General features: G+C 43.4%; 1 long non-coding RNA gene across 1 annotated transcript in view; it reads right to left on the minus strand.

The window, feature by feature from the left end:
- Nucleotides 1-3,328: 3,328 nt before the first annotated feature.
- LOC139827500 (uncharacterized) overlaps nucleotides 3,329-19,093 on the minus strand; it is a 326,600-nt gene continuing 310,835 nt past the window's right edge. Inside the window, exon 11 of the long non-coding RNA XR_011738121.1 lies at nucleotides 3,329-4,402. This is a non-coding gene — a long non-coding RNA (uncharacterized lncRNA). The remainder of the gene's footprint in view (nucleotides 4,403-19,093) is intronic.

Raw genomic sequence — 19,093 nt, forward strand, 5'->3', positions numbered from 1 at the left:
AGGGAGTAATAGTTCAACATTGGCCAACAGGAGTTTTGAGAACCAGTTACTACCTGTCAGCAATTAAGAAGTTTGAAGATAATAAGATATACTTAAACAAATACCACATCAAATGACAACACCATACACCCATGTTACCATGGATGTACCTACATGCAAGTTTGGAAATAAACATTTAAGAGCAATTAAATCTTAGTCAGATGCCTAGAAATGAAGAAATGTGATTTGCTTTGTTGTTCTCATGGACAGCGTCTGACCTAAAGTCACAAAGCCTGATGCCAAGGTTCTGGGCTTCTTCTCTTCAACCTTTCATTGTCTTAGTTTGCTCCTTCTTTCTCCAGGGCAGATACGTACACACAAGCCATATTTCTGCATGTGTACGTATTAAATACAAACATCCATTTTCCCTGAAAGGATTTTATAAGACCTAGTTAATGTCTGCAAATCATAAAAAAGACTGAAAGGCACTCTGTGTATGCACTGTGTCACTTTTATTGCACCTCATAGTCACTTATATGGTATTAGGTAAGGGAGATGCGAAAATGGGAAAACTCCCTGCTTGGTGTAAAATAAGGCATTGAGGCACGGTGTGGGCCAGGCAGCTGAGGACCTCTTCACCAGCACCACCACAGCATGCGTTTGGCCATGAGCAGATGAAGAGAAACAGTGACAAGCACGGCAACCCAGCTCGTGACCCCACTATGGATGAAAAAGCAGCTTGGGCTGTTGCATAAGGCTGGAAGATCTGGTGGTCCGTGAGCAGAAGTGACGCCCACTTGGCTACAGCAGTGATAACACCCTGTGTGTTGGGCAACGGAGCAGTGCAGCCTCGTCAGATGGTTCTTAAAAGGATTGTAAGTAAAACCTCAGCACCTCTGTGGAGAGTTTTCCAGCTGGGCCAGAAACATCCACACATTTTGTGATGTCCTGCCTTGTATGTTTGACATTTTGGGTTGTGTGGACCCAGGAAAGCATCAAACTGTCAGACTGCAGAAGAAAGCCACCACCTCCTGTGCCTGCAAGGGACTTCGAGAAACTGCTCGCCACATTTTGGTCCTTTGAGGTAGGACTAGCCACACATAGGTCCTGCTTGACGTGGGTTTGTCTATCCTGTTCTTAAGGATGAGACTGGGCTTCCCAGGTAAGCTGGCCCGAGGTTTCACCAACCTGCAGCGTTAAGGAAATCCTTCCTATTGCCTAATACCATCTTTTTTTTTCTCATGGAGAGGAAAGAAAAGAGGAGCAAACAGTCTACCCAGCCTTCATTAGCAGATGTTCTTCAGCGTTTTCTTGGTTGACCTTGTCTATTAAGGCATACTGAGAGCTAATAATAATAATAATGATAATTAGCACTTATATAGCACTTAATCCTCAAAGCACTTTACAAACATTAGCTAATTAACTAAAAGACAGGTTATATATGTGTCTGTATATATAAATGAATAAATATAAAAGATCTGGGAAGTCTGCCACATTCATTCTTGCAGAAGAACTTGCAAACTGTCTCCGCTACACAAATCTTACTGCTTTCAGTTACATGTCATGCCAGCTTGGTTCAAAGCCTGCAGTTTAGTTTATGAGTATGTACTCTGCCATCCATGTAGACCTGCAGAGTAGGGAAATTTCTTTAGGACAGCCCTGAGATGGTATTAATTAAGCTGTCTGACTTAATTTAATATTCAATAGGCTTATTTTCCAACATGAGAAGATGCTAATGACTGTAAATACTTGCATTATCATTGCTAGCCACTTTAAATAATTGCTAGATAGCAATTAAACTAGCAGCAGAAGAAACAAGGTCAGGGAAACAGCAGCATTTTCAACCTCCCAGCATCTTACACAAACCCTCTGTATTTTGTTTTCTTTTCCTTTTGACCCAAATCCCACACAGTCTTATGGACAAGCTCATTTTGGGAAGCGTTTCCCCTTAAACTGAGCTACCTCACATGACAAGCTGGGGGCTACTTTTGTCACGTCCTTGAAAGCCACAGTAGTAGACCCAGAAGTTCGCCAGATAAGGGAAGCTCAAGCCCACACAAAGGCCTTGAGCTGCATGGGGTGACGCGGGGACAGGGAAGCTGGGGTCAGCCTGGAGGGCAGACCGTATGAAACACCATGTTCAATATCTCCTCAAGTTATTATTTATTTACTTATCCGTGCCCCAACAGTTATGGGCTGTCCAAGAGACAGGAAGGCCAGGAGCAGTAGGCAACGCTCTCCTTGCTGGTGGTTTCAGCTGCTACCATCCATATTACGAATGGGTGAGCAGTCAATGGGGTCAGCAACTACCTTATGTGCTTGTCCTCACCTTTCCCTTCCACTCCGCCTCTCCTGTATGTTTTAACATTATAACTAACAGGAGATTCAGATCCTTTCCAGACTAGTAGCCTGTGGCAGCACGCTCAGGTGATGAGGCTCCACCAAAATAAAAAAGAATAAACTTTGGCAAAATAAAGAATGAAAATGTATGAAATGTAAGTGAAAGGCGACCTTTCTGATTTGTGGGCAAGGCAGTTGTGATACAGCCAGATAAAATTCATGCTTTACACGCCTTCCTCAGAAAACAAAACAAAACAAAACAGCCTCTATAAAAATCAAATATAAAATGCTCTTCTCCTTGTATTTTGTCTCTGTGAAAAGTGACTGGGCTGCAAACACTGGCTGGGAAATCACTCCCTGGTCTCAGCTTTTCCCTTCCACATGCACAGGTACACACGTGTACTTGCAGCACACACAAGGTGCCACACATACCAACACCCACATCAAAGCAAGAAGATTTAAACCTCTGTGAGAGCAAAAGCAAAGACCTCTGCCTCTTCTGAAAGCCCCTCCAGATCCTCTTCTGGAGTGGCATAGGCCAGGTCCAGTTTTCCTATAGAAAGGCCTTCGAGTCAGTGCAACATCTGTTATAGCACTCTGGATCTCCTCCTCAGACAGATCTCTGCTTTGCAAACCAGTTCTTGCTGAGAATTCTCTTTAAAGCTGTTAAAAAGAAACCCTGCATGTAAAAAAAAGCTGAACTCATACCTATTTTCAAGTGAACTACAGCTCCTCCTGCAACAGACTAAGTATTATACATGGTTACACCACTGCAAATCCGCACTGTCACCCCCAGATTCGTATCGTAACACCTGACAGCAGTAATAGGAGTTGTTAAATTGCAAGGGGGAAAAAGAACCTGCTTCCAATTGCAGAGGTCTCACACCCACAGAAAGCAATGGGAATTGCACCAGGCAGCTGAGTAGATAATTTAAAGCTTTATATTTTAATTTATTCTCTTTTAAGATAGGAATCAGACTTGAATATGAGCCTGAGATGTGCTTGCCGAAAACCTTAAATATTCCTACCATCAAAACAAAAGCAGCACTTGTGTAGGTTTATTTTATTTTATTGTATTTATTTTTCCTACTTGCAGTGGAATCCCTCCCTTTTCGAATACAGCTGGACCATCTCTGCCAGAGGACATCCCTGGGGCTCAGAAAGACACTTCTAAAGAGCTGGGGTTTTTTTTTGCATTTTGAATGCAGTAGATTATATCAAGTGTCAGATATTTTCAAAACATTTCCCAAGAGAGGGTTCTCCTATGAATTCTTCACACATACGCTGCTTCACTTCCCACATGCCGAGTGCTGTGCCATCCACAGACCCACCGGTGTTATTGCTGGAATTGGTATAAAGATTTGCACTGGCTGCAAACGGGACCAGTGGCTCCCAGTGCCTGTCAGGACTATGCACAAGAGAAAGCAAGTTTTAGTTAAATACCTCAGTCCATAGGATACCAACTCTTTCTGTGAATGCGTGAGTTAAAGGACTTTTATAGCTGTTGAAATAACCAATTTAGAGGCTGACAGATCTTTCCAAAGAACAAGGAGAAAAACTATCGCCTTCCTTTTGGCTTGGTGTTTACGTAATATAATTTTGTTACCTGCACATTTCCTCAGAATTAACACACTCAGCAGATGCCCGCACAGAAAAGAAATAACCACACAAACAAGCACGCTTTACAAATGGTGCAACTGTCATTAGAAAACTAAATCCACCTACGTGTACTCAAACTTATTATGGTGTATGCACATATTTGAAAACATCTGTGTGTAAGTTTATTACACAAAACCCTGGAGAAGTTGTCTGGTATGTCGCCAAGGTCTCCAGATGCATTGCTTGCTATCCAGAGAGCCCATGAAATGAAACTTGCAGGTCCACAGACCTCGCTGAGCAGCGTTTCCAACCTCTGAAGTGCCTCTGTGAAGCGAAGGCAGACGCGGGACTTCAGCGGGCCGAGCACAGCTGGGAATGGAGGTGCTCAGAGCACACCTTCCAAGTTTTGTCTTGTTTTTCCTTCAGCGGGAGAGCACGCTCTCATTCTGTGGGGTGCTCAGAGTCAGCACCAATCTCCATTGATCTGGAAATGAGATGAAGAGAGAGCTGGTAAACATGGAAAGGAGAGTAAAGGAGGAGCCAAAGTATCTGAGGACACTGCACTGATATGCCAACACCATATTCCTTACTTCGCCTGGCTAGGAAAAGGACTCACCACCGCGCTAAACTCTGGCTTTGCGTGTTCCCACAAGCCAGAGGGACACCCCACGTGTCCCTGACAGGGAGAGAAATACGCACCCTGCCCACAGGCCTTCAAACACCCACAGGCTCCTGGGCTCTGCCCACACCTAATCCTTCCTTTCTGTAATTCCCCTGAAATCGGGCATTAACTAAATTTCATTCCACCTGTCACAATCCTCAGGAAACCCCAGGCTGGATTCACCCCACCCAGCCACCCTTCACCTGAAAAGGTTGCGAATACACGGCAGCCTCATCAAAAGCAACCTTGATAAAACACTTCAATACAGAAATTTAGCAACGCATACATGGAAGAGCTTCTCCCAAAAGATACAAGTCCTCTGTTTACCATGTGAACTACTCTATGAAACCAATGTGCTATTTATGTACAAAAATGAAAGGCAATAAGAAAAAAAAGAGGCTGTTTTATGTGCTCAGCAAGCAATAGCATGCCTATATAACCCAACTCTTTGGAGTAAGGGTCTTTGCACACCAGTATAACATTCCTTTGACTCCGACAAAGTGGAATAAAATCTATTTCAAATATATTATTTGATGAAAGCAGATGTCAGCAGATACTGCCTATGTAATTGATATTTGATTTATTCAAGATTTATGCATGCTGTGCCTTAGATTTATTAATGATAATCCCCTGCTCTTGTGTTTAATATAGTGGAACCAAAACATAATTTGCTGGGATCAGTCAGAAATGCATCAAAGTGATTAACTCTACATGCAAACCATTATCCAGTGACATCCCTACTGTGCATAGTGCAAAAGGAGGCAATAATACAGTAATTGGCTTCACTTAAGCAAGTCAGATATTTGCTGTGATTGCTGGTAAAATTTGGTCCCTTTAATCTCAATGGCGCTACTTCCTCACATCCTTCATCTTCCCTTGATGCATTCCTGTTCTCAAAAGAGTCAGAAACTTAAAAATAAAATAAAAATAAAACTGAAAAAAATTGACACAACAAAAACCCCTCCAACAACCTGGCAATTTAACATGAGGAACTCATCAAAATCATAGTCAGCAAAGCAAGGAAATGCAGCTCTGCTCCTGACAGCAGCTAAGAGGGTCTTTCTCCCTTTGGTGAACGCAGTATTCGCAGGTTGTCTGTGGCATCCACCTCACTGCAGCGGCGTGATGAGGCAGACGGACTCTAGAACCAGGAGGATGCACTGTGTGCCCAAGGAGCGAGGAGGAGATTTAAATCTTCCCTGTGGTGCACAGCACCCCGTATCAGGATGCTTGCAGCACAGCAAGAACAGCTTGAAGAGAGTTCAAAAGCGGGATTAAGTTCAATGGGGAGGAGAGACTGTGACTCTATGAGCAGTCAGTGGGGCTGGAAGGGCATCTCCTCCTCCTCACCTCTGGGTATGAGTCCCTTATCCAGGGCAGAGCAGAAGTCCCTCAGTCCTTGCAGCTGGGGACAGAGACTCGAATGAAGAGGCAAAGAGTAAAAAAAAAGGTATAAAAAGCCGCAGTCCATGTGGGCAGGAGGAGGAAAGCTGTTAGAAAAAGGCAGCTCATCTCCTGTGAATTTTCTCACTGGAGTCATGACAGCCAAAGACTCCATTTAGCCTAATTAATTTGTTCCACTCTTGAACAATATAATCTAAGTTACTCGTCTTGCGCGCTGTTACATTTCTGGGCAGATTCATTGCCACTGCAAGAGCAGCCATGTGTTTCCACGTTGAGGAACTAAACCTTTCGGCTCCTGGACCGGCACGGTAACTGCTCCTGATGACTTGCAGACCTGCAGGACAGGCTGGATTCCCTCCTGCAAAACCCAGAAACTACCTTTCCCCATGAGTCACTTCAGCGTTGTAGCAACAAACACTACCTGACAGCGGCTCACAGAAGTTAAATCTTATTATCTCAAGCACTAATCCTGGGAGCAGGTCAAATAAACAGGTTTTGAGCGAACTTCAAATTTTTATGCGTGCTCTTTCACCTGTACCAGCACACAGCAACAAGAGCCCAAGCTCTTGTTGTTTACAGCTCCTCCCCATCCAGGCTTGGATTGCAATGGCTGAAGCATCCTTCAGAAGCTGTGCTCAATTTAAAGCTTGGGCTAAATAGGATGGCCAGAGCAAAAAATGCAGCCCTCTAGATTCAGAGAGATGCAGTTTTTGCAAAAGAGCTCTGACACAATAAAAAACAACCAAACAAAAACCTGATCTCCCTAACTGCTGCTGCTGAAGCTGTCCTGACAAACAACTGGGTCTCTAGTGTGGAGAAGAGGAGACTGAGGGGTGACCTCATTAATGTTTACAAATATATAAAGGGTGAGCGTCAGGAGGATGGAGCCAGGCTCTTCTCGGTGACAATCAGTGGTAAGACAAGGGGAAATGTGTTCAAACTGGAACACAAGAGGTTACACTTAAATATGAGAAGAAATGTCTTCTCAGTGAGGGTGACAGAGCCTGGAACAGGCTGCCCAGGGAGGTTGTGGAGCCTCCAACTCTGGAGACATTCAAACCCACCTGGACACCTTCCTGTGTAACCTCATCTGGGTGTTCCTGCTCCGGCAGAGGGATTGGACTGGATGAGCTTTTGAGGTCCCTTCCAACCCCTAACATTCCATGATTCTGTGAAAGAGTAAATGGGGCGCTATGGAATTTAGCCTAATCAGAAAGTAATTGTCTCAAGGGAAAACCACAACCAAGGAGAAGTTTTTAACGGCATGTTTAAAGTCTCCATCATTATCACTTACGAAATGAATATGTGGTTAACATGACTTTTCTTCCACCTAAAATGACAAAACATGATAAAAACAAAAAAACACGTCTTTCCCTAATTTCTCCTAGATACAACAGTGACATGTTGTGATACAGACTTTCCTCACTAAGAAAGATTTTATTTGTGTCACCGCCCTGTGTTGAGGGTGCTGGCTGAAGAACGCGCTGTGTGCAAGCCACAACAAATTCGGGAAAACATAAAGAGTTGCAGCAGTGAGAACCAGGCATGGGGCCTGCCGTGCCTCAAAGCAGCCAAGAGATGAGCTACTTTATTCACAAAGAAAATAATTTCTAGATTTGGAATCATTAGGTGGGCTTTTTTGTACCCTCCCACTGAAACAAGCCAGCCCCCTTCCCACAGCTTCCACTCCCTCAATATCAGGTTAGAGAAGAGTCTCTGCTGGCCCGGCATCTGCCTCCTTGCACCAGAATTCATGGTTTTCCCTTTGCTGCAAACATTTCTATACAGTACAAGAGAGTTCTCTTCTCATGGGATCTATAATTCTCCCACTATAGAGTTTATGCCTCCAACCAGTTTCAGCAAGTCTTTCTCCTCTCTACTTGGTTGTTGGACGGAAAAAGTCACCCTGCATTTCAAAATGATGCAGCTGACAAGCTGAGAAGACAACATCAATCCTGTCTGGCAGGAAGGGTCTGTGATTCCCTTGTGAATTTATCTTCGAACAAAATGAAGAAAAATTGATAGCTTCAATTACAAAGAGAAATCATACCACATGCAATTAAAAAAAAAATTCTTCATTAATATACTTTTCCCAGATTGAAAATAATCACAGCCATCTGGAGATCAAATTATAAAATGGAGACTTGTATAGTAAGAAGGAATCTTGTCACTCAGACCTTGTACAACTTTGTCCTTTAAAAAGATTGCTAACGTTGATTTTATAATGCTTTGTTTCTTCCTTCTTCTGGAGTGCTTTATCCTGAATTAAAGGTGCTCCAGAACACACTCCTGGTGTGCCTGTGGTACAACTGAGAAGCTGTAGCTCCTGATCATGCCATTTCAGCCCCACCGTATGCTGCCAAGATGCTAATGGAAGCAAGTGAGAGAATTACCAGAAGCAGCACAAGATACAGTAGAGGAAACGAGTGGAGTTTGGAGAGGAAAAGAAATACCAAGACCATGATCAGCCATTTGCCTCCTCTTCCCCATGGATTCAGAAAGTGCCAGAGACAGCTGCTGCCCTCCAAACCCAACAAGCTCCAGATGGGGCCTCCCTCCCACAGAGGGCTAAATCCAGAGAAGAAACCTCACAGAGCAACTGTAGACATGGCCAAAACAGAAGGTTCTGGACACACTGAAACATCCTCCAACTGTGACGAGCCTTCCCCTCCCCAAAGCTGTATGACTGCAGCCTCTCTTCACCTCCATTTTACACCTTCCCTTCTGCTGCCCCCTCCTCTATTTGTTTTTCCCTTGTAGATGAACTGACCTCCTTTTCACAAAATCTACACCGGGGAATTAATGTGATGTTTGAGAACCTCATGCTGTTCCACCAGGGCATCTTCTCCCCACCCTGAATGTGCTCCCCTCTTCTGTTCCCACTGGAAGATCTGAGACTACAGCCACCTACAGCTCCATGTTTATGTAGTGACAGACATTTGTGTTGACCTTGAAGGCCCTACTGTAATAAACACAATTCATGGTAACTGTGACTTTGAAAGCTCAATGAAATAACCCTTTGCATTTTAAGGACATTGATTAATCTCCTTTAGAACATAAAAATAGAAACCTTCAAACCATTTTGTGCTTAACTCTGTTCAAAATGATCAATGTTTTAAGATTCATCGTCCTTTGCTGGACTGCGAGAGAGGTCTTGTTAACTAAAAGTCCTGCCATGGACTCTGTAGAAACTCAAGGGCTACCCTCATGCAAATTTTAATGAAGGGCTTTGCCCAGGAAAATAGGAAGAGCAGCCCCCTGGTCCCTGTATTCTCATCTGGTGGGAAGCAAAGTAGAGGAATGCTCATTAGGAGGTGGCTGGGAGTCTTCCATACCATCACCAGAGCTCAAGGCACCCACTGACACCCTATGGCTGCAGACACGGAACACACCTTCCTATGGGAGTTGCATCCTCACCCATGGGAACAACCACATCTTCTCTCTTTTAATGAACACCATCAGGATCAAATACCTGGCAGAACCTCTGCCCGGCTTTAAACTCATGATTTAAGGAATTGTCCAGCTCAAACTGTTCCTCTTAGTCAACAACGAGGGTTTAACACTCCCCAGTGGTAGCCTGATCAGGTTGTAGGAATGGCAAGTCTGGACTCTTCTACTGCTCCTGTCTCCAGTAATAGCTACAAAAGTGGAAAAGCGTAAGGCCAGGGTAGCAAATGTGATCACATCCCACAACACTGCCCTAACCTGCAGCGTAGGCTCAGGACAGAAGTGCAAGTAGCAGAGTCACGTAGAGGTACCACATCTTCACAGCATCAGGAAAGGAGGATGATGGCTTTACAAAGTTGCCGGTACCTCACTCAGAGTCATGGTGAAAAGTAGAGAATGGCCAACGGCTGAGATTGGATTTTACCCGTGTGTCCAGGCAATTAAGTGAAAACTTCCAGGCTCTGTTGAAGAAATTACATACACAAGCTCTTGGGATGGGTTCTTTCCCCTGAAGAACGAGTACTGTGGGCCAACCCCTACAAAGTACCCTGAACTGTTGAGCAAATTAAACAAATTAAGGTTAAACTTAAGGAAAAATAACAAGGTGCTGACTGAATCCAAAAATAAGGTACCACATCCAAACCAAAAGATAAAAAAAACCCAAGTTTACAAAAAGAACACGTCCCCCAACCATACACACAAGAAACCAAGACTGCCAGTCTCCTGCATCGCAGAATCATAGGACAGTCACACAGAAATCATGAGACAAGCTGAGAAAGAGTGATATACTAAAAATAATCTACTTTAAAACCCTTTAATATGCCTGCATGGATGTGACACACTCTAATGGCCAAATTCTCACAGTCTTTTCCACAGCCACGAGGACCAGCTCTTCAAGGGAGGATTTTCTTAGAATACATGACCCCAGGAATTGAGAGATCAAGTGAAATACAAAAGCAAATGCAGAACACCAAGTATCAGAAGATTCACGGTTAAAAAAGAAGGATGAGCTGGAAATTAGGACAGAAGATCAGCTTATTAGGGAACTTCTGATACAAAAAGCATGAAGTTTTTATCAAGAAAGCCAAGAGAATAACAGTTTAAATGTAATTACATATGAGTTTGGTGTTTGAAAGAAAATGTCCTTATTTAAGAAGCGCTTAAAGTATATAAATGGCTAACCATGCAGGTCTCCTCACACACACACACAGCATTAATTCCCTATCACCACTTCTGCTCTATGACTAACACTGTTACCTCTGGAGTAAATATCACCCTGGCAAAACCCTTTTCCTTCACTACACACCACAACAGGCTTGGACAGACAGAAGTACCTCTCTTCTCTGCAGCCATCTAGAACATGGATCTTTCAAAAAACCAGCACAAACCCAAAGCAAGAAATGGGCTAGCAGAACTCGCACCCCACCAGTGAGCCAGCTTTGCATTCACCAGCAGAAATTTCTATGCCCTTCAAGGCTTTTAAATGAGCTGATGCAGGACGCTTGGACAGTGGGAAATAATTAGAAGTTGATAGGTGCTAATCTGCTAAATTTGCTGTGAAGCTCATTCCTGAGTTACAATTATAACCCCTGGAAAGTTGTCTGACAAATGCTCCAAGAGAAAATACGTAATGTCATTTCCAGCACTGTCATAATCCAGCTTGGACAGCCCTCTAACTAGGGCTTGCCAGAAAAATAACACCTCTCTGGGTCCATTTATTCTCCATTTGCTGCTCAGCCCACCTACGTCTGTGTTTATGTCATTTGTACCATTCAGTTTCTTAGTGGTTTCCAAGCTCCAGTACCCACCTCTCCAAATCCAACGGTGGGTGAGCAGCTCTTTGCTTACAGGACACCCTACAAACACTCCACAAAACATTATTTCTTCCTACAGGAAGGAACGGTGGCCTGGAAATCCTCCTCACATCTTCCCCTGTGAATGGTGTTCTAGAAAAATGACTTCTTGGCCTGACCCTCTACCTTCTTCCATCAGCAGGCCACCAGCTAAGGTGGAAGTGAAGGAAGAGGCCACACATCACTGCATGGTGCCACCAAGCAGGATGAGTCTCTGCAGTAAATCCACCTCTAAAGACTGCACCTCTGACTGAAAACATTTTAGGGATATGGATGTGTTAACAGGATACAAAGTTGATGATTTAAGATACCAAATGTCTCCTTTGAGCTAAGTGTCCTTACCTTGGCAGAGAGATGATGCTATGCTAGAAATATTAAACTAGCAAACTCCATGGAGATACAGAGGTACAAGTAAGAACAGAATTGGAATCCCTGTCTTCAGGATAAGTCATCAAACAGATCCTCCTAAACAGCAGCCAAATATATATCCTCATCTACTGTTGTAGGTGTTAATGGAACAGCTCCCAAATATGAATGCTGAAATAACATCCTGATCTCCTGTAACCAGAGCTAAGAGGATTTGCCATTGATATACCAGCTCTGAGCTGGATTTACTTCAAAATTCTCAAAAGCCCCTGCAATGGCATAAAGCACGTTTTTGTGTCGAAGGAATCCAGATGAGCGCTCCACATGGGGCACTGGGCAATATGTAATGAATTCCACATTCTGGTTTTGTCCCTGGAGAAGGCTCCCACAGATTCCACAATGGAACAAGAAGTTTATTGAACAGGACAATGCCAGACGAGATCTATTTTACAACTTTAAGTGACCTTCTGTCCACAGAGGATGAGCATAATTTGTTGCTGAAAAGAAAACTAATATAAGCAAAACAGCCTAAATGTAAAAGGAACAAAATTTCGTATTTGCTAGTGCTTAAAAAACCCCACGTATCTGCTGTATGTGTGCACTCATCCCTACACATATATATATGTAGCATGTACACACAGATATTATGTATAATCACTCTCCAAACACAAAGGAGCTAAAAAGAACATAATCCTGTCTTCTGGAAGTTCTTGGTACAGAAACAGTAATTAGATCATTCTACATTTGAATGTAGTACAGTTAATCACAGCCTTCCCAGGGGCATTTTAGAATTAGGAGGAACACTATTAAGGAATACAAATGTTTTATTTCCTAAACTGCCAATAAAGGGACACCATCGACTTAAAAAAATGCAGTGGAATAAGTTGCTTAAAAAAAATTCAGACCAATTCACTCCAATGTCATGAACCTAAATAGGATGTCATTGTGCCAGGGAATTAATTGGATTGTAAATAAAAGTGAAACCGATCAGTAAGATTTTATTGTTTGTGATGAGTGAAATGCAAGGAGTGTACAAAGAGCATAAATGATGAAAGCCGAATTTGTTCTGAAAAATTCTTTCAGTTTGAATAATCTGCAGGGTATTAATGGCGCTGGTAAGAATTTTTATTATAAACATATGAGGACAGTGTGAATCAGGAATAATTCTATTGAAATCAACAGGATTGTACTGAGGGAACATTTTTGAGGGCTGCAGAATGGAAACTGACTGAGATCTACATACCCTTTTGGTGAGAGTAGAATCAGGCCCATGATTTTCTTTTTGTTTTTCCTCCTCGCTCTGTAGTTGCTCACACGCTTTTATAGAAAACTCTCTCTTCTCAAGCAGCGGGCTCTCTCGATTTACATCTGGGTGCTCATGTTGACTGTGGTGACAACATCCCTTTCAACTAAAACAAACACAGCTACCAATGAAGCCAGCAAATATGCTGGAATGCAGGACTCACTGAACTGAAGAATGTCAAAGAAATACAAAATAATGCAAAACCAATCCTTTCCGAAGAGGTGACCATGGTGAGACAGAGTCATTCTGAGATGTGAGGGACTGGGGGCAACATCTTCTGAGGAAGGTACATGAAATCAAGAATCACAAAAAAGGAATAATAGAATGTCCTAAGTTGGAAGGGACCCACAAGGACCATCAAGTCCAACTCCTGTCCCTGCACAGGACAACCCTACAGTTCACACCATGAGTCTGAGGGTGTTGTCCGGTCTCTTCTTGAACACTGCCAGGCTTGGGGCTGTGACACCTCCCTGGGGAGCCTGTTCCAGTGCTCCAGCACCCTCTGGGTGAAGAACCTTTTCCTAATGTCCAACCTGAACCTCCCCTGGCACATCTTCCTGCCATTCCCTTGGGTTCTATCACTGGTATCAGAGAGAAGAGATCAGCACCTGCCCCTCCTCCTCCCCTTGTGAGGAAGCTGTAGGCCACAAGGAAAATCAGAACAAGAAGCTACACCCTCATTTTGTATTTTGACCAGGATTTTTGCCTCCTTTTCTTAAGGAGCAGAAGAGAGCAAATGCTCAGGAGTACTATTTGAATGGCTAGCACAATGGAAACCATACCTGATGGAGGTGAAGGCCAAGCACCTACACTTTTTCCTAGCAGCCCACGGATAACCATGACAAGGAAAAAGCCCTGCCAGCTTCAGATGGTAAAGAACAGAGAAAGAAGCCATGAGGGATTAGTCTCCCAAATTAGCAACATTAGTTAGATGATGTAAATATAGATTGTCTTATTTTCTTGCATCTCTCCATTATCTAGAGATTTAAAAGGGCTCATGCAACCTGCATGTAGTATTACAAATACCCAAGGCAGATCAATTTAAGTTAGTTTGAGTACAGCTACAGAATGTCACCGCACAATAGATGTGTGGTTGCTATCTGAAACACACATGTAAAACTGTCTCATATTAACAGATAATGACAATACAAAGCTATAATTTTACTTAGGTTTGGAACAAGCACCGAACTTGTAACTAGCAGAGCATTTATATCTCGTGATGACCCTCTAAGAGGAGCCATGGCCAGCTGACTTGAAGACGGAGTCACAGAATAAAGTGTTTCCAGGATGACAGCAATGGATCACGCTTGCTGACCTCCGCGTCCCTTACTGCCCAGTGCTCCTCAGAACTTCCCTGATGGGTAATGGTGTTGCTGCCTCCCCTGCTTGCTGCAGTTTGGGTTACTACAAACCACGGGACACAGTGCATGACAAGGTATCCCTCTGCAGCCAAAAAGGGGTTTAGGAGATCTATAATAATCTGTTTCTAGAACTGAAACTTAATTTGTTTATCCCACCTCTTAGAGAGTGAAATAGCTCAAGGAAGAGCAAAGCAGAGACAGAGAAAGAGCACATGCGCAAAGGAGATGGACTCCTGTAGAATAACACAGCATACTAATTCATTCTGATATTGCTATTTAGTACCTGCAAAGTCTACCATTATGCATTATTAAATTCATGTATTATTGAATCACAATCCTTGTTGCCTGGTAAGAAATGTGGATGATTTCTTAGCTTAAATTAAAGCACTGCTTCCCTTATTTGAATAAAACTGCATTACTGGCTGCCTAGCATGGTAATCAGAAAACTGCATTAGGCAGGTAGTACTATATGAATTAAAAAATAATGAAACAAGACTTTTCAGTCAGACATTGTTCCCTTGCCTGCTTTTCATGACAGCAGATTTCCTACTTTGAGTTGATAAGACAACAGCAAATGAAGATAACAACATGAGAGCAAAATCATTCACTCTAATAGGCTCCACCTGTGCAGACTTCAGCTCATTTACATGACTGCAGAAAAATTAGAAATCATGCAGCAATTAGTCTCTTCTATATTATGCACTGTGTCAACTGATACCACTCTAGAGAGCACTAGCACTAAAATGGTTTCAAAAGATAAATCTACTAGCCTGTGCAAACATTTTTAATTACCTGGAAAACTGGATTGCCTGTTTAGAAATCTCTGCTGTAAACCAGGCTGCCCACACAGCGCTGCAATCAAATGTCACCAGATTCAAATGTTTGTATAACAGATTTTTATAATGTTTGATGGCTTGGCAAAACAGAACCACGTATCTGCTTTTGCTGCTTTGTAGCTCAAGGACCTTCTCTTTAGAAGGTGGTAAAGCAATTCTGGTGAAGGATTTTTTCTTTCTCTCTTTGCGTTAGCAGGTATCGATCCCTTTAGTCTCAGATCTCATCATCCGCTCTGGCCATCCACTGTAAAACGAAGATCATTCACAGCACTGAACAAACCCACCAGCAGCTATTTACAGGATAGAAATTAAGGGCTGCATTGTGAAACCTGTATTCTCTGCAGTAAGGAGTTCTTCACATAACAGGCCCAGTGAAGTCAATTTAACTGCTCAAGAGTAGCTGTTCATCCTTGTGAGTAAGCAGCTCACTATCTGGGCTTAAATTCTGTGCCAGTGTTAGCATATGTTCTGGTGGAAATGCAAGTCTGCACTCCCAGCTGGTGCAAATCTGCAGCGTTCCCGACTCACAGAAGTTCTGCAGATTTGCACCGAGCGGTGATCCGGACCCCTCACATTAAGCATGTGCTCAGCACACCTTTGCCATTGATTAATGGGCTTTAAAAGCAGCTATTGGGATTTGGAAAAGGCGCTTCTTTGGTATATTTAAATGTCTCTCAAATTAAAAAGCCTTAGAGTAAATGAAGAAAAAAACAGCAATGAAAGCACTATAGAGATTTCAAGAGCTACAGAGTTTAATTCAAAGCCAGGTCCTTTCTGCTTTTTGACTAATTCTCTCAAGAACTTTAGAGCAAGAAAACATCTAACTGTGAAACTTGCAACCTCTAGGACTGCTCTTGGGTTCATATTCTCTATATGATATTTCCACAGAATGTAATAATATGTCTTTATAATTCGAACTGGATTATTTATGCAGGGCCAGCTTGATGGCCCAGTCACAGCTTTGGTTATGGAAACTGTTCCTATAGGCTGAGTTTAGATGCAGGATCTAACCCTTGAAGGTTTTTTCTTTACCTCCTTGACCTACTGCATATATCTTTTTATGTCACATGGAAAAAAATTCTAGAGTTTATAGAAGTGGGTTTGGTGAGAGTCAGCCCACCTCCACAAGGTACTTACACAGCTCAGTTCTGATGTGGCACCATGTTTGCATTAGTCTGAATTCAGGACCCCTGAGTTATTCCTCTTCAGTTATCAAGACCTCTTGTTACAGCTCTGCAGTTTTGAACCTCTTATCTGAATGTCTCAGCGTTTCCAGTCATTAATTTAAAAGAGCTTAACTTTGTTCTCAAGGCTAGGCTCTTTTGAGTCGGACGATGTCCCTTGGTCAAAACTGCGTAGTGTGGGTACCATGGAGCCACAGCCCTCAAAAAAGCCCCAGAGATCCCCCAGAGGTGGCCCGCACACCAAGAAGCGTCCATGCCATGATGGTTTAGCTGAACAGTGTAACTCTTTGCTACAGTATGATCTGAATATTTTAAAAGTTTATGTATACCCAAAAAACAGACTGCAAAAGATGCAGGGGCTGAGTACGGCCATTCTCATACACATCTTTTAGATACCCCATTCTTTCCCTGAGCGACACTTGTAAGTGAGACACCACTCTTCTTACTCCTGTTTTTCTGCTTCCTTCTTGCTTCAAATATTAAACTTAGCTTCTGTACTACATATGAGCAGCTGAGAAGTGAAAGGGAGCTGTGTCTGTTTGGACTTCTAGCTGACGCACAGCTCATACAGAGAAGGACCCACCAGGTAAATGACACACAGACACGGGGTGATTCTGCTCTGTTCATCCTTTATGCAGGATTACAACCTTCACTGAGGCAATAGCCCAGATAACTCTGGCACAGACCCTGTGGAAAGCATTTTCATCACTGCAGACTTTGCCCTGGTCTCTGCACTGGGGAAACTCCTGCTGAGTATGGCCACTCTTATGTTCTAGGCTGGCTATTGAGTCACAGGTCATAGAACCATAGAATAGTTTGGGTTGGAAGGGACCTTCAAAGCTCATCCAGTGCCACTCCTGCCATGAGCAGGGACATCTTCACCAGATCAGGTTGCTCAGAGCCCCGTCCAGCCTGGCCTGGGATGTCTTCAGGGATGGGGCATCCACCACCTCTCTGGGCAACCTGGGCCTGTGTTTCACCACCCTCAGTGTGAAAAATTTCTTCCTCATGTCTGGCCTGAATCTCCACTCCTTTAGTTTAGAACCATCACTCCTTGTCCTGTCACAACAGGCCCTGCTAAAAAGTCTGTCCCCATGTGTCTTATAGGCCCCTTTTAAGTATGGACACAATAAGGTCTCCCCGGAGCCTTTTCTTCTCCAGGCTGAACAACCCCAGCTCTCTCAGCCTGTCCTCCCAGCAGAGCTGTTCCAGCCTCTGATCATTTCTGTGGCTCCTCTGGCCCCTCTCCAACAGGTCCATGTCTGTCCTGTGCTGAGGAACCAGAGCTGGACACAGGACTCCAGGTGGGTCTCACCAGAGCAGAGCAGAGGGGCAGAATCACCTCCCTGACCTGCTGGCCACGCTGCTTTTGATGCAGCCCAGGATACAATTTGCCTTCTGGGCTGCAACGCACACATTGCCAGAGTGCCAGAACATTGCTCATCCATGAAGAGTCATCACACATAACTTTGTTGCTGCTTTTTTATTTTAACACAAATCCAATATAGTTTAACCGTTTTAAAGCTAATGTATATACACTTTGGGTAGAAGTATAATCAGCCACACAGCAGCACTGCACTGGAAAGAGGTGGGAGGAGAGGGCCCTTTGGATGTGCGGGGAAAACTGGAGAGACAGAATACAACAACCCTCCTTGAAGTGTGGCCAGAATGCAGAAGAGGGGCTCTGGAGGTGCTGCACGGAGACGTGCATACAGACACCTACCCTACTGCAAGCCAGTTCAGCTGAGCTTTAATACGAAGCACTGGCAAGGAGAGCCTCCTAACAGCCTTAATTTATTCCTTGATGATGCCACAGTTGGTGGTACTGACTAGGATTCAAATATAAAATGGAATTTATGGAGAAATTTATGAGTTTAATGGAGAAATCTGTTAAGAGCCTTGAAAGCCCTTATATAGCTAACGAGGTGTTTTAAGTCCCCTAGCAAATTCTACGCTCGCCTGATGAGGTTCAAGTTTCATAGTATAACCAGACAGCAGGGGAAAGAATGACAGTATATGTGGCAGAGCCGTAACACCGACCATGGGCTGCTCATTTGGAAATATCTTGGAAGACACGTTATGAGACATGTTCATCTGTCGTTACTAATGACTGAAGTCAAAGGATTAACTGGGTGAGCCTGATCTAAGACTTGTGGAGCCTGATCTAAGACTTGTAGACACAGCAACGTGCGTGGAAACTGCAAAATAATACATGACATCCGCAACTAAACAGAATCCTAAAACCATCAAGAATAAACGGCGAGAGAGAGGAGGATTCATGCTTCCCTCACTTTTTGGGATTGCCTTAAGGATACATGGGCAAATTGAACATTGTAGAATGCAGGAGTTGCCACAAGATGGGACATTCAGCTCACAAATATGAAAGTTGCTGGCAGAATACTGAACTTTACATCTAGTGAGTAAAGCTGGCTTGATAAACAGTCCCTTGAAGGAGTTAATCCTTCGCTTCCTTTGTGAATCACCTGCCAACAGGCTCCTGATAAAAACCTTCTCCTGTTCAAGCCAGAGGGAATTTTGACATCGGTGGCAGTTACTGTTCAATTCTGGCTCATTGTTTGCAACTGACTGGTGAAAATGGAGAGTCAGAAACTTCATCCTGCAGAAGGTGTCCAAAATATCTGTTGTTTGTTTTCCTTCGATTACGTTAATGGAGACATGTCTGTGGCTGCAAAGTCAACTGGCCAAGTGGTGCCTCCACTGAGGAAACCACTGCAGCTTCCTCCTTCAAATGAATCTTCT

Source organism: Patagioenas fasciata, chromosome 3 (assembly GCF_037038585.1).
Source record: "Patagioenas fasciata isolate bPatFas1 chromosome 3, bPatFas1.hap1, whole genome shotgun sequence".
Classification (NCBI taxonomy): Eukaryota; Metazoa; Chordata; class Aves; order Columbiformes; family Columbidae; genus Patagioenas; species Patagioenas fasciata.